The sequence below is a fragment of the Fukomys damarensis genome, unplaced genomic scaffold, assembly GCF_012274545.1.
Source record: "Fukomys damarensis isolate Sample0158 unplaced genomic scaffold, DMR_v1.0_HiC HiC_scaffold_11, whole genome shotgun sequence".
In the NCBI taxonomy this organism is placed as follows: Eukaryota; Metazoa; Chordata; class Mammalia; order Rodentia; family Bathyergidae; genus Fukomys; species Fukomys damarensis.
This window is the reverse complement of record NW_022900923.1, coordinates 41,010,407-41,034,987: the sequence shown is the minus strand read 5'-3', so window position 1 is coordinate 41,034,987 and position 24,581 is coordinate 41,010,407. Positions and strand designations below refer to the sequence as shown.

At 45.8% G+C, this 24,581-nt stretch overlaps 1 long non-coding RNA gene across 1 annotated transcript; it reads right to left on the bottom strand.

Moving 5' to 3' along the window:
- Positions 1-1,917: 1,917 nt before the first annotated feature.
- On the bottom strand, positions 1,918-22,109 carry LOC104876857. Its single transcript, XR_784442.2, has 3 exons — positions 21,998-22,109; positions 2,859-3,601; positions 1,918-2,263 (listed from the first exon to the last, which is right to left on the bottom strand). It is a non-coding gene; the product is annotated as an uncharacterized LOC104876857 (long non-coding RNA).
- Between the last annotated feature and the right edge of the window lie 2,472 nt (positions 22,110-24,581).

Here is a 24,581-nt window from a genome sequence, read left to right as displayed (position 1 = left end):
GCGGCGCCCGCAGCAGTGATGGTGATGATGATGATGGTGGTGGTGGTGTGGTGGGGAACCATGGCAACCATCCATGAAAGGAGACTCATGGAAAAGGCTGGAAGAGACCCAGGGGAGGCCGCTGGCCAGCACCTTATTCCATTTATTCAGCCTTATAGAGGGCCAGGCACAGGCTAGGCCCTGGGGACACAGCAATGAAAAAACCAGTCCCAGCCCACAGGCTTCTGGAGGAGGCCAAGGAGCTGACCCATGCTGGCCGAGCCTTGCCGGGAAGCTGGGAAGAAGGGAAATCAGGACCCTGCAGGAGTCAAAGCAGGAACAAACCGGCCAGGGGGGGACCTGCAGGGACATGACCTTTGACCCAGGCCTGAGAAGGGCAGAGTTAGCCAAACCTAGAGTAGGAGGGGAGCAGCACTTCTGGCACAGAAGAAAGAAGCTCGCATGTTGGGGGGAGACAGAGGAGAGGAGTGTTTGTAGAACTTGAGTATTTTCATGTGCCTTTTTCGCCCTCTGAGACAAGGTTTTGCTATGCTGCCCAAACTGGGCTCAGACTTGCAATCCTGCCCCCTTATCCTCCCAAGCACCTGGGATTACAGGCCTGTGCTGCTATGTCTGGTTTAGTACACTTCCTCAGTTGTACAGCACTTGCCTAGTCCGTGCAAAGCCCTAGGTTCAGTCCCCTCAACTGCCAAAAAAGTTTCCAAAACTTTTGTGGGAACTTTGGAAATAAGGAAAAAAAAAAAAATCCCATGCCTGCATAATCTCAGATCTTCCTAGAGCATTATTAAACTGATGGCTGAGCGTGGTGATGCTTGCCCATGACCCCAGCACTCGGGAGGCTGAGGCAGGAGGATCACCTCTAGTTCTAGGCCAGCCTGGGATACCCAGCAAGACATTGTCTCACAAACAAACAAACACACTGACATATGAATTTGGATGCTTTATCAATTTCCAGTTGCTCTGTTTGATGTACTATTGACTGAGTAGATCATCTGAAGTCCTCTAATTGTTTTTTTTTTTTTTTTTTTGGTTTTTTGAGACAGGGTCTCACTATGTAGTTGAGACTGACCGGGAACTCACTATGTAGCCCAGGCTGGTCTTGAACTCATAGCGATCCTCCTGCCTCAGCCTCCTGAGTGAGGGATTAAAGGCGTGCGCTACCACGCCCGGCAATGGAGTTCTCTAAATTTAGATGCTGACTGATACGTGGAAGAAGCAAGTCTGGCCTCAAAATAAAGGGCCGTGATCTAAAGGAGCCAGAGCAGTTAAGGAAGCTGCTTATTGGTGGTTGGAGCTTGGAAACCACAGATAACAGTTTAAAAGAACATTTTGAGAAATGGCACACTCGGAGCGTATGTAGTATCGAGTTCCCAAAACAAAACACTCTGGGGGTGTTAGTTTCATGACTCATCTCGCACACAAACTGATGGATGTGTCGTGGAACCAAAGACAACTGTTTCGAGAGAGGATTCTGCAAAATCTGGTGCCCATCCAACAGTGTGGTATTAAAGAGGACACAGAAGAATATAATTTGAGGGACTACTTTCAACAGTGCTAGAAGATTGAAACCATAGAAACCACAGAAGACAGGCAGAGTGGGAAAAAGAGAGGAATGCTTTTGTAGCTTTTTTTTTTTTTTTGTATCGGGGATTGAACTCGGGACCTTGTGTTAAACTCTCGGGACCTTGTTTATGAGGCAGGTGGGGGAAATACTGAGCTAAATCCCCAGCCCTGTAGTTTTTAATGATCATGATATGGTTGATAGAATCACTAAGAAACAACAGTAGTTAGTAATGCACATAATTATGAAGTGACACCCCCCCTTTTTTTTTTACACAAGATCTTGCTATGCAGTTCAGGCTGGCCTTGAACTCACTATATAGCCCAGGCTTACCTCACATGTGTGGCAATCCTCCTGCCTCAGACTCAAGAGTGCTGGGAGTACAGGCACCACACCTGGCAGAGAAGATTTTTAAAACAGAGTCCTTAGCAGGAGAGAGGGTGAGGAGAGTCAGGAAAGCTGCAGGTTTCTTTGAAATGGGTCCCAAATGCTTTAGAAGAACTGTAAAAATCTGTCACAGGAGGAAGGATGGTCCACAGGTAGGGAAGTTACAATGGCTTAAACAGGAAACCTTGATTCAGCTGTCAGAGGCACAGTTTGATGAATGCAACATAGTGTCGATTAGATGCAGCTTCCCAAGGTCTTCTGTCCATTGCAGCTTTGTCTTTCTCTTTTCACTGCATCAGAGACACTGCCCGCAAACTGTAGGAGAGGTAGCAAGAATAAGAAATTAAGGCACTTTTTAACTTTTCAATATTTGTAGTTCAGTTTTTCTACATTTTAATAGAGAAACTTAAACGAAATGTGGTTGTGAAGGTGTTTCCTTCTGAGTTAACAAGTAAAGAAAAAATCATTGTTAATTAGCTATTTTGTATGAACGTTGTATCATTAACTGTAAAGAAACGCCCACGGACTTGCAGATTCAGGGGAATGAATCTCTTCTCATTTCAAACTGTGATGTGAATAGCACTAACGTGTGAAGGGAACGGATATGTGTATGTTTGCAATGTGTGTTTTAGGTAAAAAGGACTGGTTATTTAAATTAGCATAATTCAGCCAGGTGCGGTGGCACCTGCTTGTAATCCCTGTACTTGGAGGCTGAGGCAGGAGGATTGCCATGAGCCAGCCTGGGCTACACAGTGAGTTCAAGGCCAGCCCAAACGACAGAGTGAGACTCTGTGTCTAAATAACTAAATAAACAAGCATTACGATTAGCTTCAAATGACAAATCTCAAAATTTAAAAAAAATACTAGATGTTAACTTATAGGAAATTGGCAAGTTGCAAATAATTTTTACCTGGTTAAAAAGACGATGTAGGGCTGGCGATTTAGCTCAGTGGTTCCGCTGCCTGCCGCGCATGCTCAAAGTCCAGAATTCGATCCCCGGTACCAAAACAAACAAACAAGTGGATGTCAACCCCAACTGGCAACCGGGCACCATGGAGATGGAGGCCTGGAACGAAGCCCTGAAGTCTTCAGGAGCCTTCCCTTCCCTCGGGCTTCTGCCCTGCCCACAGCCGAAGGTGTCAAGTCACCGAATGCAGTGAATGCAGCCAGCCAGGGGCTCTCAAAGCAGGGGCTGCAGCAGGGGTCAGGCCAGATGAATGGCACAGCGGGTGGCACTGCTGTGACTGCCCAGGCAAGGGGCAAGAACGCGGGCTGCCTACAGGGGGCGCTGCGGGGTCCCTTCCTTTGCCCAGTTGCGTGGAAGGTGTGCAGAAGGTGAGGAGGGTGCCCTCGCGGGGAAGCGGATCCTTTTCACCCGGGTGCAGTCAGGAGGCAGCTCTCTCTGTGCCACAGGACCTCAGAATGTGGGGACCTATAATCAGCCTCTTCCTTCCTCTAACCCGGCAGTAGGTGAACACGCTTGGGAGGCGTCCTGTGACTCAGTGTCCCTTTACGTCACTGCTCTGGGCCCTGCGCATCAGCACAGCCCTCTGGACCCACAGCCCGGACTGCTGTGTAACCTCGCCATGCTGTGTCTGCAGAACGCGGCTCTCCTCGACCTGAGACGGGGTGTGCAGGTGGGAAGCCTTTATTCTGCAGAGAATGAAAGAACCATGTACAATTAAATAGGGGCAGGGCTGTGGCTCAATGGCACAGTGCCTGCCTGGCAAGTGTAAGGCTGTGAGTTCGATTCCCAGTGCAAAAAAAAAAAAAAAGCCAAAAGTTTCTATTGTCTTAGAGATTTTGCTGCCAACATGCAATCCTACTCTAGCATTCTTTTCTCCACTTAACTATATCTATGGCTCTGTTGAGCTGGCTTCATACTTGTTGATGAACTAAGTAAGGCTCTGGGGGCGGGGTAGCTCAGCGTAGAGTTCGTGCCTAGCCTGTGTCAGGACTCGAGTTCCATCCCCAGAAATGAGAATTGGGGAGACAGAGACAGAGATACGGATATGCATTTACCATTTAACTTTGTAGAATTACACTTTCACAGGATGTATACAAGCTCACCAGGTAAGGAGGGCTGTGCAGGGGACAGAAGCCAGGCAAGTGGCACACACTGTAAATCCAGCTACCCAAGACGCTGAGACAGGAAGACTGCAAGTTTGAAGTAGCCCAGACAACTTCATGAGTTCCTATCTCAAAACAAGTAAAAAGGGCTCTGGGAACGGTGGGGATGTGTCTCAGAACTAGAGTACTATGCCAGTATATTGGGAGGATCAGAGTTGAAACCCCAGTACCAAAAAAAAGTGTGGGGGGGTATATGCTTAATTTTATAAAATATTAACACTCTGTCCTATAGTTTCTCACAAACATGCCCTTACCATACAACCTAGCAGTGCCTTTCCCAATACCTACGAAAGAGAAATGAATACAGATGCCCACACAAACACCTGTGTAGGGATTTCACGGCAGCATTGGGCTGTCCACCAAGAGTGGAGGATAAAATATTATGGTATGTCCCACAGTAGAGCATTGCTAAGCAACAGCGAGGAATAAGCGACTGGAATAGGAGCCGTCTTCGGCTCTCAGGAGCATCACCTTGGGTACAAGCAGCCACAGGAGAAGGAGTCCTGACTGCACAACTCAGCGGGGACAGGAGAAGACCTGGGGCTGTGTGGGGGTAGAAGAGCAACTGCAAAGGGGCTCGAGGGGCATTTGGGAAGCAGTGAAGTGCTCCTGGAGCAAGCACAGGGCTGCAGGCTGGTGGCACAGCTCATTGCCATGCACGTCTCGAATGAGTGACTTTATGCATGGGAACCACATCGCAGGGAAGCTGAGAGAGGGAGAAAGAGGAGGAAGGAGGAAACTTGGAAACACAGAGGAGAAGGGGGCAGAGGGAAAGGGCTCCAGGTCAGGGAACCCACAGATGGGAGGGTGACGAGCAGGAAAAGATGACCGTTCTCCCTCTCTCCAGCTCTGTCTCTCTTTTGGTTTTTTGAGACAAGGTCCATGTTATGTAGTTCAGGTTGGCCTCGAACGTGTGGCAATCTTCCTGTCTCAGCCTCCTGAGTGCTGGGATTACAGGTGTGCAGTATCACACCCGACCAGGTACTGGTTCTCGCGGCCCCAGCAGAGAGGTGGGAGGAAGCTCTGTGTCTCTCAGCGTCCAAACCTCCTATCTCCCACCTTCTGGTTCACAGAGAACAGCAGACAGGCCCGAGTGCGGACTTCTCTTCTCCTCTCTGCTGTCCACTGCTATGGGCAGCTCCTGTAAGCTTTGCAGGTCTGGGCTCTTCCTACAGAAATAAGGCTCTTGACCCTTTCCCTGAGTCTGCTCACAAGGCTGCTGTGGAGCTGAAATCCGAAAGTGCAGTCACACCTGTAATCCCACCACTCAGAAGGCTGAGGCAGGAGGATCGCCACAAGGTAGAAGCCAGCCTGGGCTACATAGTGAGTTTAAGACCAGCTTGAAAGACACAGCAAGAGCCTGTCTCACAAAAATTTAAAAATAATAAATAAGTAAAAGTTAACTTTTAAATTTTGAGGTAGGGTCTTGTGAAGTCACTGGGTGGCCCGGGCTGGGGCTGGAATTTGTGATTTTGTGGCTTTTACCCCCCCCCCTTGTTGAAATATGGGACCACACTCAGCTACCGGCTAATGTTTATTGGGCATTCACTGTGGGACAAGCCCTGTGCTTGCTTATGTATTTATTTGAGATAGGGTCTTGCTCTGTAGTCCAAGCTGGATTTGACCTCTCGATCCTCCTGCCTCAGCCTCTTGAGTGCTGGAATTACAGTTGTGCGCCACCACGCCCTTGGTATTCTACATGTTTTCTGTGTGGCTGGACGCCGTGTCGCACACCTGTAATCCAGCACGGGAGGCTGAAGCAGGAGGATCTCTGTGAGTTCGAGCCCGGCCTGGGCTACATAGTGAGTTCCAGGTCAGTCTCAACTACATAGTGAGACTCTGTCTCAAAAAACAAAAACAAAGTTTTCTAAACACTAACTCATTTAATTCTTCACCTCCCCATTTTACACAAGAGGTAACCAAGGATGAGATTATGAACTCACTCAAAGATGCACAATTTTGAGGAACAAAACCAGATTAAGGTCTCTCTCTCCCTCCCTTCCTCCCTCCCTTGCCCTGCTGGGGATCAAACCCAGGGCTTTGTGCCTGCCTGACAAGTGTTCTGCCCCTGAGCTGCTGCCTAGCCAGGGCCTATTCTGTGAACCACTGGTCTGGATATCAGTGGTTCTCAAACTCTTTTTGTCTCAGACCCCGTCATACTCCTAAAGCTCCTTGAAGATGCCAAAGATCTTTAATTCAAGTGAATTATAATAATTTCTGTCACATTAGATACTAAAGTTGAGAAATTTAAAAATGTCTACTAAATAATAGCCAGGCATGGTGGGTGGCCCATGCTAGTAATCCCAGCTACTGGGAAGGCTGAAGCCGGGGGATCACAAATTCAAGTCCAGACTGGGTGAATTAAAAAGACTATGTCTAAAAAAACAAAAAAAAAAACTTAAAGAATTGAGATGGGCCAGGGATTTAGGCCAGTGGCACTACCCTTGCCTTGCAAGCACAAGTTCCTGAGTTCCATCCCCAGTACCGCGAGGAGGGGGGGCATTGTTTGACATTTTTTGGAATATCTGGTTCAAAAAAAAAGACAGTCTCTTATCTGCCTCAGCATTCAATCTGTTGGATAGGTTGTTTTGGCTAAAATGTATTAATAACATCAAGCCTCACACAGAAATGTGGTTGAAAGAGTAAGGAGTTGTTTTAATAGCTGCTTTGGTAATACTATGAGTTTTCTTCAAAATGACCCCAAAACAGCAAAAGAAATTTCTAAGCAGCTATTTACAGTGTGGAATCCGGAACTAGACCAGCGACCTTTCTGTTCTCTGAAACCCTAAAAACATTACCCTACATTTCATTTTGCAGAAGACTTTTGGAGAGAGTGATGGATAGATATGTTATTCTGGTTGTGATGTTAATTTCTTGGAAGTGCAATATGTCAAAACTCCCCAGGTGCTCTTCATGTGTGGTACTTACTGAGTGTCAGTTATTACTCAATAAAGCTGCACTGTTTCATTTTTGTGGAAATGAGGATTGAACCTTCAGCCTTGCATATGTTAGGCAAGTGCTTTACTATTGAACTACATTCCCAGCCTTTTTTTTTTAAATTCACTTATTTTAAAACATTTTATTAGTATACATTTGCTTACATAATTATTACATTCGTGGTGGGGAGTTGATACTTGTACATAACACACCTTAATTCTTTTTATTCCCTTGTCTCCCCAACCCTTTTAAATTTTTGAGGAACGGAGGGCTGGGGATGTAGCTCAGTGGTTCCATTACCTGCCTCGCAAGCACAGGCCCTGAGTTCGATCCCCAGTACCAAAAAAAAAAAAATTTTTTTTGAGACACAGTCTTGCCAAGTTGCTAAATAATCCAAACTGAGCTTGAGCTTTTCATCCTCCTGTCTCAGCCTCCAAGAGTTCTGGAATTACAGGAATGCACACCACACCTGGCTAGAAAGCCAGTTTTTTTTGGTTTGGTTTAGTTTGGTTTTTTGAGACTGGGATTACAGGAGTGCGCCACCATGCCCAGCTGACAGTTTTTTTGTTTTGTTTTGTTTGATACTGGGGATTGAACTCCCGACCTTGCTTTTATGAGACAGGCATGGCACCACTGAGCTAAATCCCCATTTAGAAATCCATTTTAGAAATAACTCTATAGGAAAGGGTGGAGGGGGTGGAGGGAGGGCAGGGGTATGGGGAAAAAATGAGAACCGAGATCCGTCATGTAAAGGTACAAGATCCCATTGATGAATGTAAAGGTACTGTGTATTTAAAAAGTACCAATAAACTCAATAAGCCAGGCATGGTGGCACACGCCTGTAATCCCAGCACTCGGGAGGCTGAGACAGGAGGATCCTATGAGTTCAAGACCAGTCTGAACTACATAGGGAGTTCCAGGTCAGTCTCAAATACATAGTGAGACCCTGTCTCAAAAAAACAACAACAAAAAAGCAAACAAACTCAATAAGATAAAAAGAAAAAGAAAGAACTCTGAGAGCCAGGCACAGTAGTGCACCACTATAATCCCAGCACTTGGGAGTCTGAGGCAGGAGAAATGCCGTGTGTTCAAGGTCAGCCTGGGCTACATTGTGAATTTAAATCCAGCCTGAACTGCATAATGACACACTGTCTCAAAAACAAAAACCAAAAACCCAAACAAAATAGGACTTTTGTGCCAGGTGTGAGGACAAAGTCCTGTAGTCCCAGTACTCTGAGAAGCGGATGCATAAAGATCACAAATTTGGGTTCATCCCGGGCAGTTTAATGACATAGAAAGACCTATCTGATTGGTTGGGGATTTGGCTCAGTGGTTCCCAAGACCCCAAGTTCAATCCCTGATACCAAAAAAAAAAAGTGGAGAGAAAGACCTATCTTAAAATTTAGCTCAGCGAGTTCAATCCCTGGTACCAAAAAAAAAAAAAAAAATTAGCTGAGAATTTAGCTCAGTATGATGTCCCTGATTTTAATCCCTGTAAAGCAACAACAAACAAGAGTGAGTGTCTCCAAGATTTGGTGTCCAGACTGCAATGTGAGGAAGAGAAGATTCCCCAAGATGTGATTCCCCAGGACTCAGCAAGGATCTAAAGTGAGAATTAAAGCTCACAGGGAGAACAAAAAGAAAGACTTCAACAGAGAACAAAGAGGTAGCAAGTGGACATTTCTCCCTGAGCCCTGACTCACTGCATGGGAGGGGCCGTACATACAGTGACTATTAGCAACCACAGAGAAATGCACCAGTGGAAGGGAGCAATGGACCCACCAGACTGCAGTGGCTGGTGAGTTACTCAGGTTCAGACATCCCCTAGGAGAGGGCAATTGGCTGGTAGCCATCTTGGAGAGGGGCCAACTGAGCTGGGAATTCAGAGCAGCTTTGAGTTGGCTCCATCTAGCGGCTCCCAGTGTCACAGTGAGGCAGAAAGGAGTTCAAGATGACAGGTAGTGAAGGACCCAGGTTCAAGGCAGCAGGGAGCCAAGTTCAAGTTCAAGATGGCAGGACACAAACGAAGTGTTGCAGGCTGAACAGATTGGGTTCCAGTCTCAAAGCCAGAAAGTAGCCTGAACTTCAGAGGAACTAAAGGTGCAGACTTGCCAGGATCATTCACTACCTTACTGTAAATCTATGGCTGGCTTGCTAGAATTAATCAATAAACATCAGGGATCCATCTGCTCACTCTATGAGTGACAGCAGAGACATGCCCTGAGGTGGATTTTTTTTTTCTTCTTTTTTGTTTTTCTTTTGTTTTTGTTTTTTTTTTTTTACCATTTTCTCTCTTTTGCAGTATAATTCTAATTGTGAGTAGCATCATAGTACTTTTCTCTGTGTACTTGGCTTCAGTAGGTAGGCACACCACGAGTGGGTGTAGAGAAATACTAAACTGCTCCTTAATACATTTGAATGGAGTGCTAGAGGTTCAGATATGGAGTTCCTAATCTCCATCTAGTAATCTTGGTGGGGGACCTCCAAAGTGATATAGGGGGAAAAAGATGTAACTCCTGCTAGATATCTGAAACGCAAGCTTGTGTTCTCTAAAATCAGAGAGAATTCTAGGAACAATGGAGGTTAAAGAGTAGGAAAAAATTATTGAGGGAAAGAAAGCTTCTGTCTAAGAGAGACAGAAGGGGGACTGGAAAGCGGGTTGCCCCTCTTTTCTGGTTTTTGCTTGTTTTTGAGACAGGGACTCACTCTGTAATTCAGGGTAGCCTTGAATTCACTCTGTAGCCAAGGTTGGCATTGAACTGATGGTGATCCTCCTACCTCAGCCTCCCAAGTGCTGGAATTACGGGTGCGTGCTACCACATCCAACTGTTTTCTTGGTTCGGTTTTGTTTTGCGTTTTCTTGATTGTTTGCTCCTGTTTTTATATGAGTGTGAACATTACTTCTAGTTTTCTTGTTGTTGTTCTATTCTGTTCTGGTTTTTATTTCTTCCTCCTCTCTTTCCCTCCTGTCTTCTTCACCAGTTTCCCAAAGTTCAAGTAATCTTCTTTTGTCTTCTAGCCTTGCTTCTAATCTCTTCCGCTTCTTCATTTTTTTTCCCTCCAACCCCTTTTAAATTTTCTGCCCTAAAGGGAAAACTCATCATATGGAGGGCATGCTTACTATGTACAATTTTCTGGTTTGTTTTATATTTTGTGATATAACCACAAATACAGTTCAAGTTGTTAAAAGTGTCGAATTAAATACTTAGCATAGTTTGTCATTTTCTTTTCTTTTTTGGTATCAGGGATCAAACTCCAGACCTTGTGTTTGTGAGGAGTTTGTCATTTTCTAAGCTGTGTTTGATGCTATTGTTATTGCTGATTATACTGCTTTAGCCAAGGTGGTGTAATTGTTCTTTTTTTATTAAAAAGATATACATTTTTTTCAAATATAGCCACATCATCTTCTAGAATATTGTTATAACTCTTGAAACCCCAAGACATAATTGTTCTAATTAGTTGTTCTTCCTGGTGTGCCAAGACTGAGATTGCCTAGGGGTCATAAAGAATACTATAGGCCCATAATACAGACCAGGAGTTAGGCCAAATACGCAGCAACTTCTAACCCACAATAAAATGAAGAGGTAGGATCTTGCAACAAACTCAAAATCCAGAACCCAGCTACAACCGGAAGCAGTCATTTCCTAAAGATTCTAAAAACTAGCAATAAAGCTACCTGCCATAAGTAATTTACAAGCATCAACCCAAGAATTAAACTAAAAAAAAAAAAAAAGGAAACTGAGAAGACACTTAAGATGCAGCCCAGGATTTTCAGCTCACCGAAGGCAAACCCAGGGACAATGAGATAGGACAATTAAAAAAACAGCCACTGCCGGGCATGGTGGCAAATGCCTGTAATCCCAGCACTCAGGAGGCTGAGGCAGGAGGATCACTGTGAGTTCAAGACCAGCCTAGGCTACATAGTGAGTTCCAGGTCAGTGTCAACTACATAGTGAGACCCTGTCTCAAAAAACCAAAAATAAATAAATAAAATGAAATAAAATAAACAATGTGAGTTCAACCAGCCTAGGCTACATAGTGAGTTCCAGGTCAGTGTCAACTACATAGTGAGACCCTGTCTCAAAAAACCAAAAATAAATAAATAAAATGAAATAAAATAAACATCCACCTGGACTCTGAAGTGGGGACAGTGGAAGTAACAAAACAAACTAATGAGGCTCTAGAAAAAAAATCAAATCAGAAATAATCTCTCAGATAACTACAGAGATGGTGACCAGTATGAAAGACATGGTTACTGACTCTAGAGCAGAGACAGATTTTTTAAAATAGAGGAATTTAGGAAAATGATGAAATAAAATAAACATCCACCTGGACTCTGAAGTGGGGACAGTGGAAGTAACAAAACAAACTAATGAGGCTCTAGAAAAAAAATCAAATCAGAAATAATCTCTCAGATAACTACAGAGATGGTGACCAGTATGAAAGACATGGTTACTGACTCTAGAGCAGAGACAGATTTTTTAAAATAGAGGAATTTAGGAAAATGTTGGAAACCATGAACACCCAACATAGGAAAGAAATGGAATCCATGGAACAGATTTAGATATCCAGGAGATTAAAAATTCCACTGAAAGTATGCACAGTAGAATGAGTCAGTGTAAGGACAGAATATCAGGTACAGAAACCAGGATTGTGGTAGCAATCATGAAAAGAAAGTTTCTTAAAAATAGCAAAGGGGGGCTGGGGATTTAGCTCAGTGGTTCCACCACCTGCCTAACAAGCACAAGGACCTGAATTCAATCCCTGGTATGAAAAAAAAAAAAAAGCAAGGGACCAAGAAATATGAAATATCAATCCAACAGCCTGCTGTGTGATGCAAAGAAGAATAACATTAGATTGATTTGAGCCAGCGGAAAGGAGGAGATATCACAAATGACGTTAAAAAAAAATCCTTTCACAGAAGTAAGAGCACAAAACTTCCAAGCATGGATAAAGAATTTGACACACAGATAAGTGAGGCATATAGAACTCTAATTAGCCATGGCCAAAAAAAAACCTGCCCCAAGGCATATAATAGTCAAGATTCCAGAAATTCAACACAAGTACAGAATATTAAAAGCTGTTAGATAAAAGAAACAAATCAGTTATAAAGGAAAACCCATCAGAATCACAGCAGGCTTCTCAACACAAATCCTCAAGTCAAGGAGAGTTTGTAGTACAGTATTTCAAACCCTAAGAGAACACAACCTCCAACCCAGATTAATGTACCCTGAAAACTATCTTTCAAAATTGATAGATAAATACTTCCATCATAATGAAAACCTGAAGAAATTCATGACAACCAAATAGCACTCCCAAACATACTAAAAGACATTCTAGAAAGAGATAACAAGGATTACAGCCCCACGTACCTAAACACAATGAGTCCACCAGGCAAGGTAAGCAATTGAACAGAGGGGTGGGGGAAGGAACCAACAACTGGAAAATAACATGACAAGGATAAGTCCATACATATCAGTTATAACCGTTAAAATAAATGGTCTCAATACACCAATCAAAAGAAAAAGACTGGCAGAATGGATCAAGAAGCGAGATCCAACAATATGCTGCATAAAAGAAAAACATACAATTCAAAATGAAATAATAGATTGAAAGTCAAAGGGTGGAAAACAATACTCCATCCACAGAACATGGAAAGAAACAGAGGTAGCCATTCTATTTACAGACAAAGTAGATTTCAAGCCAAGAATGAGTAAGAGTGAAAAAAGAAGGTCATTACATCCTTGTAAAGGGAACAATCCAAGAGGGAGAGATAATAATCATAAATATATGCACTAAATACCAGTGCATCCAACTATATAAAACAAATATTAACAGACCAGAAAATAAGCACTAAAAAATTGTACTAGGTGACCTCAATACTCCATTGTCACAAACGGACAGATCAACTAGACCAAAAAATTGAAAAATAAATAAACACACACACACACACAAGAAATGTCAGAACCGTACCAAAATTTTGACCAATTGGACTTAGTAGATGACGAGTGTTTTACCCCATGATATCACAATACACATTCTTGGGGCTGGGGATTTATCTTAGAGGTTCTGCTGCCTGCCTACCTCGTAAGCACAAGGTCTGGAGTCTGATCCCCAGTACCAAAAACAAACAAACAAACAAACAAAAAACACAGAATACACATTCTTCTCAGCTGCACACTAAAGCTCTCCAAAAAAGACAACATAGCCGGGTGCAGTGACTCCAGCATTCCTCCAGCACTTGGGAGGCTGAGGCAGGAGGATCACTGTGAGTTCAAGACCAGCCCGGGCTACATAGTGAGTTTCAGGTCAGCCTCAACTATATAGGGAGACCCTGTCTCAAACAAACAAACAAAAAAAAACAAGAACAATAAAACAGACCAAATACACAGGCAGGGGATTTAGCTCAGTGGTGCTGCCACCTGCCTCACAAGCACAAGATCCTGAGTTTGATCCTCAGTACAAAAAAAAAAAAAAGGAAAGACTCAAATCCATGCAATTAGGAATGAAAAAGTTGAAATTACAACAAATCCTCTAGAAATCTAGAACATCAATACCTACCCTACTTTGAGAATGTATATTCTAATAACATGGAAAATACAAAAGAAATGGACAGATTCCTAGATACATATAAATCACCAAAACTGAATCGAGAATATATAAAAATTGTAATGAACCAATATCAGTCAATGAAGTTGAAGATGTAATTAAAAACCTACCCGGCTGTGGATTTTGCTCAGTGGTTCTGCCTATTGCTTTGCAAGCACAAGGTCCCGAGTTCAATCCCTGGTACCAAAAACTAAAATAAGTTAAATTTTAAAAAATTTTTAAATGAAAACCTACCAACAAAGAAAATTCCATGACCTGGTGGATTCACTGGTGATTTCTACAAGAAATTTAGAGAAGACTTAATGCGGCTACTTCTCAAACTAATGAAATTAAAAGGGAAGTAATACTCCCAAATTCATTCCTGGAAGCAAGCATTACCTTGATACCAAAACCGGAGGAGGATTCAACCAAAAAGAACTATAGGCCCATCTCCCTAATGAACATAGATGTAAAAATCCTCAATAGGGTACTGACAAACAGAATGTAGCAAATCATCAAGAAGATCACACACCAAGACCAAGTTGGAATTATCCCAGAATGCGGGGATGGTTCAACATATGCAAATCAATAAAGATGTAATACAGCATTTAACAGAGCCAAGGACAAATTCATATGATCATCTCAATGGATGCAGAAAAAGCATTTGACTAAGTCCAACACCCATTTATAATAAAAATACTATAGAAAACTGGACTAGATGGTCTTCATCTCTATCTGATAAAAGCCATTTATGATAAACCAACAGCCAACATCATTTTATAGGGACAAAATTGGAAAGCTTTCACTCTAAAATTAGGAATCAGACAAGGATGTCCACTATCACCGTTCTTATTCAATGTAGTTCTGGAAACATTTCCAGAACAATTAGACAAGAGAAAGAAATAAAAGGAATAAGGATAGGAGAAAAAGTTAAATTATTATTTGAAGATGGCATGATATAGAAGACCCCAAAAGCTCCACCAAAAGACTTCTAGATTTAATAATCAAATTCAGAGGGGCCAGGGATTTAGATCAGTGGTTCCGCCACCTGCCTCACAAGTGCAAGGACCTGAGTTCAATCCCCAGTACCAAAAAAACAAAAACAAAAAAACAAATTCAGTAGTGTATCTGGATACAAGTCAACATTCAAAACTCAATAGCACTCAGAGCTGGGGATGTAGTTCAGTGGCACAGTTGTCTTCCTGGCAAATGTGAGGCCCTGAGTTTCATTCCTAGTACCAGCCCAATAAATCAATAGCATTCCTCCTGCAGACAAATGAAAAACTTACCAAGAGAGTAAGTAATTAGGGAAACAACACCTTTCACAATAACATCCAAGAAAAAGAAAGAAAAGAAATACCTGCGAATTAATCTAATGAAGGAAGTAAAAAACTTTTACATGGAAAACTACAGTATTCTGAAAAAGGAGATCAGAGAGGATATCAGAAAAAGGAAAGGTATCTCTTGCTCTTCGGTAGGAAGCACCAATATAGTGAAAATAACCATACTTCCAAAATTGTTACACAGATTTAATGCAATCCTGGTCAAAATACCAATATCATATCTCATAGAATTAAGAGAAAACAATCCTTTTTTTTTTGGTTTTTTGAAATGGGGTCTCACTATGTAGTTCAGACTGACCTGGAACTATGTAGCCCAGGCTGGTCTCAAACTCACAGTTTTCCTCCTGCCTCAGCCTCCTGAGTGCTGGGATGAGAAAACAATCTTAAAATTTATTTGGTACCAGAAGAAACCTATAATAGCAAAAGCAATTCTGGGCAACAAAGGAAAGACAGGGGGCTTCACAATTCCTGACTTGAAATTGTACTACAAAGCTACTGTAATAAAAACAGCATGGTACTGGCAAAAAACAGACCTGAGGATCAATGCAACATATTAGAAGATGCAGAAACAACTCCAAACATACTCAGCCATCTTATCTTTGAAAAAGGAGCCAAATACCTTCATTGGAAGAAAGATAAACTCTTTAATAAATGGTGCTGGAAAAACTGGCTTTCCACATGCCGAACATCAAAACTAGACCCGTATCTCCCACCATTCACTAAACTGAAACAAAATGGATCAAAGATCTAAATATTAAAACCGAAACACTAGCTGGGCATGGTGGTGCACGCCTGTAATCCCAGCACTCAGAAGGCTGAGGCAGGAAGAACACTAGTTTGAGACCAGCCTGGGCTACAAAGTAAGTTCCAGGGCAGTCTGAATTACATAGTGAAACCCTGTCTCAAAAAACCAAACCAAACCAAACCAAACAAAAAACAGAAACACTAAATCTGCTGGAAGATATATTAGGTAGCACTCTTGAAGACATTGGTAGGCAGAAACTTTATGAATAAAACCATCACATAGGAAATATCACAAAGAATCAGCAACTGGGATCTCATATTAAAAAGTTTTTGCACAGCAAAAGAAACGACCAACACAGTGAAGAGACAGCCCACAGAGTGGAAGAAAATTTTTACTAAGTGTTCCTCAAAAACTAGTATCTACACTACATAACAAACAAAAAATATCAGACCCTCTGAATTTGACGACCCAATCCAAAAATGGGCATCTGAAATGAATAGGCACTTCTCAGATGAATAAGTAGAAATGGCAAAAATATATATGAAAATATTCAACATCACTGGTCATTCAAGAGATACAAATTAAAACAATGCTGAGATTCTATCTCACTCCAGAAAGAATGGCTGCTATCAAGAAATCAATGACAATGCTGGCGGGGATGTGGGGAGAAAGGAACCTTCTCCTCTGTTGGTGGGAGTGCAGACTGGTGCAACCACTGTGGAAATCAGTGTGGAGATTCCTCAGAAGTAGCTCATTTGATCTACCTAGTCCCCCTTTTTGGTAAAAGCAGCATACCACAGTGATATATGCATATCCGTGCTTAGTAGCACAGTGTGCAAGAGCTAAATTTTAGAAACAACCCAAATGCCCATAGACCAATAAGTGAATAAAGAAGATGTGGTTTCGCTGGGCATGGTGGCGCACGCCTGTAATCCCAGCACACCGGAGGCTGAGGCAGAGGGTCACTGTGAGTTCGAGACCAGCCTGGTTTACATAGTGAGTTCCAGAGCAGTCTGAACTACATAGTGAGACCCAGTGTCAAAAAACCAAAATAAAAACAAAAAAACAAGAAGATGGTGGGGGGTTTCTTGTTTGTTTGTTTGTTTGTTTTGAGACAGGGTCTCACCATGTAGTTGAGACTGACCTGGAACTCACTATGTAGCCCAGGCTGGTCTCGAGCTCACAGTGATCCTCCTGCGTCAGCTTCTGGAGTGCTGGGATTACAGGCGTGCGCCACCACACCCGGCTCACTGTTTTGCTTTTTGTTTGCAGTTTTTTGCTTGACCTACTATTCTCTCTTAGCTGCATCACACACTAAGGTATCAGGATCACATGCAAGGGCCGGAAGGTGTTGGAAAGACAGAAAGGGGTCCAAACCGGGTTAGAAGGGTTCCTAGCACACTAGAAGCCCAGCGTTTCAGCCCCAGGACCACAAAAAAGAAAGAGGAGGAAAGCAGAGGGGCTGCAGTCTGGGAGGGGGAGACTGATGGAAGGGCAGCCTGGGCTGTGGCACCGGAGAGATGAAGACCCAGGCTGGGGCCCCAGCAGCAGCCCTGGGGCCCAGATTCACAGAATCGCTCTTCCCCGGGGCAGGTTGGAGAATCCAGGTCCCCTCTCCCCCAGAGCAAGCCAGAAACCTTGAGCGATCCACCCTCCCTCTGCCCCCAAGATCCTGCCCCGCACCTGCGAGTGAAGGAGAATCAGAGCGAAGCAGAGCGCAGCGCAGGCCCAGGTCCAACCTCATTTCTACTTTCCCATTCCCCACAGCGCCCTAGTCCTGAGCCTGGCCCTGGAGACAGCTCTCCCTGGGGGATTGGGACTTCCTCTCTGAAGCCTCTGTGCCTCAAGCTAGGATCGGCCTGACATACGAATGACTTGGGTTACGACCAGATTGTAAACGTACGCGCAAAGTCTTGAGTTACGACCTGCGTGCTGGCCGCTTGTGCTTCCAGATGGTCTCAGATACAGATCTAACCCTTAGAAAGTTCTGGAAGGAACATGACAGCATCCTTTCCTGTGTGGGGTTGAGGAAGCCTGGCCAGCGTCTCTCTAAGGACACTGAGACTTTGAAGGCTTGTGTACAGGAGCCCGAGCCTTCAGTGGACCAACCTGAGTTACAACCAGCCCTCACAAACAAACTGATTTCCTAAGACAAGGGTCCACTGTACATTTGTTTTTTCAGCCCTAGGGGTTGGACCAGCTGTGGCCTTTGCACTGAACCACTGGTCCATCCCAAATCGCCACCCAGCCCTCTTTTTTAAAAAATTTTTGAGACAGGTCTCATTAATTCACTAAATTGCCCAGACTGGGCTTGAATTTGCAATCCTCTGCCCTTAGTCTCGCAGAGGCTGAGATTATGGTTGTGAGCTACCCGGCACCAACCAACGCCACATATAATCTGGGTTCAAGGCCAGCCTGAGCTACACACTGAGACCCCGTCTCAAAAAACCAAAACCGGGCCAGGGATTTAGCTCAGCGGTTGCCCTGCCTGCCTCGCAAGCACCAGGTCCCAAATTCGATCCCCAGTACCAAACATAAAAAACTAAAACCGAGAACAAACAAACAGAATGAAGTAAACAGCGGCAGCTGGAGGGAAGGCCGCTCGGAGACCTCTGAAGAGAGTGCAATAGAAAAAGGGCCCTGGGACAACACAGCCCCAGGGGTGGGAGGGCTCCGGAGGGCTGGGTTCCCTTCTGGGCTGCACTGCCAGGAATCCTCCCGAAGGGAGGGAGAAGTACAACTTGTGCGGAGTTCACAGATCAGGAGTTGTGATTCTTTCAGCCAGGTGCAGTGCCGCACGCACACCTGTTATCCCAGGATCACGGGGGACAAGGCCGGAGCCTGGGCAACAGAGGCCCACCTCAAAAAGAAGAAAGAAAAGCTCAAGAGACAAAGGAAGCAGCGTGTGGCGTACACACTTGGAATCCCAGCCCGGGGGAGGCTGAGGCAGGAAGATCACAATATTGAAATCCTGAGGCCAGTCTAGGTTACACAGTAAGTCCAAGGTCAGCCTGGAATGCAGAGCCAGACCCCGCCTCATCCTGGGGATAGGGTGGAGCACAGCTGTCTAGTGGATGGGGCTGGGAAACAAGGTGGGGGAACTGGCAGAGCAGGGGGTGAAGGGCCAGATTTAGACCCCAGTCTACATCTCCATGGCCGACCCACACACACCCGTCCCCTGGGTGAACCCCAAAATCAGTCCAACTGACACTGCATACTAACTGCCACATCCCCCCTTGTCGATTCACTACCCAAACACATCTCTTTGTACCGTACCCCATGTCTAACTAAAGATAATAAGCCAGGCATGGTGGCACACGCCTGTAATCCCAGCACTCGGGAGGCTGAGGCAGGAGGATCACTGTGAGTCTGAGACCAGCCTGGGCTATACACTGAGCTCCAGGTCAGCCTCAACTACACAGTGAGATCCTGTCTCAAAAAAACCAAAACTAAGCCGGGTGTGGTGGCGCGCGCTTGTAATCCCAGCACTCGGGAGGCTGAGGCAGGAGGATCACTGTGAGTTCGTTCAAGACCAGCCTGGGCTACCTAGTGAGTTCCAGGTCAGTCTCAACTACATAGTGAGACCCTGTCTCAAAAAACCAAAACTAAACAAGTAAATAAAAATAAAGACAATAGCAAATGTATAATCCTGCCTAACATAACACGATTATCCTGTCTACAGCCGGAAATACAGCAATCCCTTCTTCAGAATCTGGACAGTTCCAGCATTTTTTCAAAAGATGAACCTCTTATTTGTGGTTCATTTGCTTTGTTTTTGCAGTGCTGGGTGTTGAAGCCAGGGTCTTCACACTAAGCTAAATCCCAAGCCCTTTTAACTTTCTTTAACACTCTGAGTCAGGGTCTCACTAAATTGGCCAGGTTTGGTTTCAGTCTGTGACTCTCCTGCCTCAGCCTCTCAGACTGCTGGAATTATATGCGTGTGCCACCATGCTCAACTGGAATGATAGTCTTTAAAGGAAGCCTAAGTAGGGCCGGGGATTTAGCTCAGCGGTTCAGTGGCCTGCCTCGCAAGTGCAAGGACCTGAGTTTGATCCCTGGTACCAAAAAATAAAGGAAGCCTAAGTCAAGTAAGAAAAACACCTGCCATTTCTGGGCTGTTTCTTGTGAAATGAGCATAAGAATATTTAACTTGTTGGCACTTGCTTGTAATTCCATCTACTCAGGAGGCTGAGGCAGGAGAAGCAGAAGTTTTAGGCCATTGTAAGCAATTCAGGGAGGTTCTGCCTCAAAATAAAAATAAAGTCAGGTGTGGTAATAATCCCAGCACTCTGGAGTCCTGAGGCAAAAGGACTGAAAATTTGAGCCCAGCCTAGGCAATGTGACAAGACCCTATCTCAAAAGCAATTTAAAAGCTGGGCGTGGTGGGACACACCTTTAATTCCGGGACTCAGCAGGCTGAGGCCGGAGGATCTCCATGAGTTCGAGACCAACCTGGGCTATACAGTGAGTTCAAGGCCAGCCTGTACTACATACTGAGGCTCTGTCTCAAAACAACAAAACAAACAAATAACAATTTTAAAAGCAGGTAGATGGGAGATACACCTCAATTCAGTTCAAAGGCCCTGGGTTCAATCCCCAGTACTACAAAGTAACTAAATAAACAAAAATAAAATAAACAACATAAGGGCTGGGGATGTAGTTAGTGGCAGAGTGTTTGCCAGGCTTGCCCAAGGCCCTGGCTTCAATCCTCAATATTGGGAAATCTGGTAGGTGGTGTGTGGCTGTAACCCCAGCACTCAGAGGCCGAGGAAGGAGGAAAGGTTTGGGCCCTGTCTGGGCAGTCCAGAGACCCTGTCTTTTTTTTTTTTTTTTTTTGGTTTTTTGAGACAGGATCTCACTATGTAGTTGAGACTGACCTGGATCTCACTATATAGCTCAGGCTGGTCTCGAACTCACAGCGATCCTCCTGCCTCAGCCTCCCCAGTGCTGGGATTACAGGCGTGTGCCAGGATGCCCAGCTAGAGACCCTGTCTTAAAGAAAAAGAACATTTAACTCGGGTCTAGACTAAGATTTTTTTTTTTTTTTTTTTTTGGTACCAGGGATTGAACTCCGGTCCTTGCACTTGTAAGGCAGACCACTGAACCGCTGAGCTAAATCCCTGGCCCCTAGACTAAGATTTATTTCAGTAAGTAACACCTGCTTTTTGCTTATTTGCTTTACGATTTGTACTAATCTTTATTGGTATTTTTGTTGCATTTTTTGGTGCCAGGGATCAAACTTGGGACCTTGTACTTGCAAGGCAGGCAGCAGAACCACTGAGCTACATCCCCTGCCCCTTTATTGTTTTAATTAGTCCATGTTTGCTATACATGAAGTTTACATTTATCTCAGGGAGCAGGTGCATGTACAGAACACATCTTATTTCCCTCTCCCTCCCACCCACCTCCCTCCAACCCTACATCTTGTCCCCAGTTTCTTTATCATTGTTATTATTATTTTTAGCTCATGTTTACAACAATTAATGTTTACATTTATTGTGGTATTTATTTGTTAAGAGAAAGTCTTGCTATGCAGGGAGGCTGGCCTGGAATTCATCATGAAGCCTCTGCTGGCATCAAATTTGAGGCAATTCCTCCTGCCTCAGCCTCCTGAGTTTTGAAATTACAGGCCAATACACCCAGAGAAAAAGATGCATGGATTAATTTTCTTGTTATAATAAAATCCCTTTGGGGAGGCTGAATCACGGATAAGCCAAGGTATGAAAAGGTCAGTACCCCAGACTTGAGAATCCAGAGTCTAGCCCAGATCTTGCTCTCTCCCCGCCCTCTCCCTTCAGCTGGTTTCCTTAAGAAACCATGGCTCTTAGCTGGGTACAGTGACACATTCCTGTAATTCCAGCACTCCGGGAGGCTGAGGCAGGAGGATCACAAGTTTGAGGCCAGCCTGGGCAATTTAGCCATTTAGCAAGACATCGTTTCAAAATAAAATCAATAAAAATAAGTAATTTATATATATATGACAGCTGGGGATTTAGCAATGGCGAAGGCCCTAAGTTCAATCCCCAGCACTGAAAACAAAACAAATTTGACTCTGGCTTCTTGTAGGATTCAGGCATTTTATTTTTCAGCAGCACCGCTGACCCATCAGACTCCCCACCACCTCTCTCGGCCGGCAACAAAGCTGAATCTTGGCCAGAAGACTGCTCATGGGCAGCAGAAGCTGGACAGAGTCCTGGGCCACCCATCTCCATGGCGACAAAAGTGGCAGCTGGCCCAGAAAACAAAGACTGTCTCAGCGTGGCAGGCTCAGCCCTCCCGGCCCTCTCCAGCCCTCTCCCAACTCACCCCCGCTGGCACCTGGTCTCCATTCTACCTGCTGCAGTCTTTCTGCAAAGTGGATTTCAAAGTGACTGTTAGGGGCTGGGGCTGGAGCTCAGTGGTACAGCACTTGCTTAGGAAGTGCCAGGCTCTGCAAAAACAAAAAGGCTGTTAACACCCATGTTCTCTGCCTCCCCATCTATGACTGACTATCTTTTTCCTGGTTTCTTCCTCTTCCTCTCAGGACGGCTGCCATAACCCCTCCAGCGAGGGCAGGATGGAGCTGAGCTCTCTGGGCTTTGGCAGAAATGAGATACCCGCATAGCCCAAGAGGATGCTGCGGAGTGATGCAGCTTGTACTTTGAATTGCTTCCTTTTGGTGGGGGGGGTACCGGGGATCAAACTCAGGTCCTTGCGCTTGCAAGGGAGGTGGCAAAACCACTGAGCTAAATCCCTGTCCCTCCCCCCAACCTCTTTTTTTTGGTTTTTTGAGACAGGGTCTCACTATGTAGTTGAGATTGACCTGGAACTCACTATGTAGCTCAGGCTGGTCTCGAACTCACAGCGATCCTCCTGCCTCAGCCTCCCCAGTGCTGGGATTACAGGCGTACACCACAATGCCCAGCTTTTTTTTTTTTTTTGGAAACACAGTCTTGCTTTGTAGTCCAGGCTGGCCCTGAACTCACGACGTAGACCAAGCTAGCCTCCACCTTATGACTGAGGATCCTCCTGCTTCAGCCTCCGAGGGCTGAGATTACAGGACTGTGAATTCCTTTCAGTGTCTGTTCAGTCGTGGAAGCACTTCCGGCCTGGTGCTTATCTATAAACGGTGGATTCGATTTCATAGCACATAGCGAGATTCTGCTCCTCCTAGGCGCACCACCTAGGCGCACCACCGGAGTCCGTAGGTGGTAGTCGATCTGATCTCCAGAACTCTTCTATTGTCTACCCTGCCTTCTTCTCTGTCTTCAGTCTGAAGCCACGGGGGCCTCTCATCCGGTCCCGACCAGAGCCCTGGCCTCCGCCGGCGGGCACAGACACCAGCCCCGCTGGAGCTGCGCCCTTCTCTGCCAGGCCGGCAGCCTGCCACAGCCGGCCCGAGCAGGACCCGGCGGGAACGCCTCCAGCCCCCAGGCAGGGCCCAGCGTCAGTTTCGAGCCCTTCTGGGGTTAGGAGAGCTCGGCGTGGCTGCCAAAGTCAACAGAGCCCGTTTCCATGGGCAGGGACCTGTTTGGCACCTGCAGGCCTGGTTTCCAACCCGCCGGCCCGGGTCCTGGCCTCTCCTGGGGTCAGGTGCAGTTCTTCTCCCTCGTCTCCGCGTCCACCCCTCACTGACCACTGTCCAGCTGCCGCAGGCTCTCCTCCCCACCCTGACGGCGTCTACCTGCACCCTGGCATCCGAAGCATACAAAAACCACCAACGGCCCACCCAGCCCGCAGTAGATAGCTCCATTGACACTTATTTTATGCTTTCCTCGTCTGCATTAGCATGACTTTAGCATTTTAGGAGTCTGCCGCCCAGGTAGGAGACCAGACCTTTCACCCCAGGGGCTCTCCGTGTCGGCCTATCAGCTCTTTGTTAGCGCGTCCCCCACCCCCACTTTTGGAATCCCTGGAATCAAAGCACCACCCACAAGAATGCCTAGTTTGAGTGGGTGCTTGTGTTATTGGGGTTTGAATTTAGGTCTTCCACCCTGGAGCTACGTCCTCAACCCTCTTTATTTTGAGATGGTCTTGCTAAGTCGCTAAATTGCCTGGGCTGGACTTGAAACAGCGTGAGGATCTTCCTGCCTCAGCCTCCCAGGCATGCAACTCCCAACCGGGCAAGAAAGGCCCATTTCAAACCAAACTGCCAATTTTCACCGTCTACCTCACCAAGGTGAGAAATTAGTTGGGCTTTGCATGATCAGGAAGAGGTGGTTCTGGCAATGTTTGGGAAGTCCACGTCTATTGCTTTCTGCTTCCCTCGGATTGAGCCATTGCGGTCTCCACAGGGGAGATCCCAAGCCCCGCCCTGGTCCCCCGGAGTTGCTCGGTCCTGTCCGGGGCGGTCCTAGGCCCCCCGGCCGGTGCACGTAGCCGGAGGCCTGGTAGGGAGCACACTGGATTTAACTAACGGACGAGCAGCGGGTGCGGCCGGGTAGGGTAGAAGCCCCTCCGGTCCAGCCCCTCTCTCCCCTGCTTGGGAAGGAGAGCGAAGCGCTCACGCTCTGCAGCAGCCCGCTTTGCTTTGCAAATCTGAGGTGCTGGTGGCCAAGCCCCGGACCGCAGGTGCGGGAGGGGGCGGCTCCCAAGTGTGCGGCGGCTCCTCCACAGCTGCTCCCCTCGCTCTGCCCGTCTCATTCCGGCTCCCACTCGGAGTTCCAAACCCCTCTCCCTACCCGGATGCCTGTTTGCTCAGGTGTGTGGAAACCTGGCAGTGAGGAGCCAGCCCTTCCTGCAAAGACAAGGGGCGGCGGGACACCCCGATTGTCGGGGCCCTACGGGGGACAAAGGCTGCTATCGGAGTTCGGGGCTGGAGCAATTCCGGAGTGAGCCCCCCCAGCCTGGGTGTGGCGGGGGCGGGGAACTGACACCACGCGAGCCCTTTGCCCCTCGCGGCAGGCTCGGT